The sequence below is a fragment of the Myotis davidii genome, unplaced genomic scaffold (genome assembly GCF_000327345.1).
Source record: "Myotis davidii unplaced genomic scaffold, ASM32734v1 scaffold332, whole genome shotgun sequence".
Lineage (NCBI taxonomy): Eukaryota > Metazoa > Chordata > Mammalia > Chiroptera > Vespertilionidae > Myotis > Myotis davidii.
The window spans coordinates 3898261-3898712 of record NW_006285779.1 but is presented as its reverse complement, the minus strand read 5'-3'; positions in this window follow the sequence as shown (position 1 = coordinate 3898712).

The following is a 452-nucleotide window of genomic DNA, read 5'->3' as shown; positions in this document are numbered from 1 at the left end:
GTCATCTACTTACTCAGTCTCTATCCTCATAGGGGGTTGAGAGTGGAGGAGATGGGGTTGTGGCAGGCCCTGGGGTTTCAAGTGTGTGAGAGAAATTGGGGCCAGGGCAGTTTGTTGCACACCTCTTTTGTGTATGGGAGGAGGAGGTCAGCCAGTATTTGGTGCTCAGGCCTCAAGGGCTGGGCTTCAGGACCTGGGACAGCTGCAGCCAAGGACCGCAGGGATCTCCCGGCCCAGAGACCCCCAGGCCCAGAGTGCTGTCCCCTCTGTCCCCCTCCTCTCCCGTCTTAAGAAGTTGCATGGCCCTCTCCCAGGCTTTGTAGAGGACCTGCTGGCGAGAGCCCCACAACATCCCCCGCAAACCCGGGGCCAAGTCCCCCAGAGCAGATCTCAGCGCACCACCCCCGGATCGGTCCTCCTGGCGCCCCCACCTCTCGGTCTCAGCCCCCGGA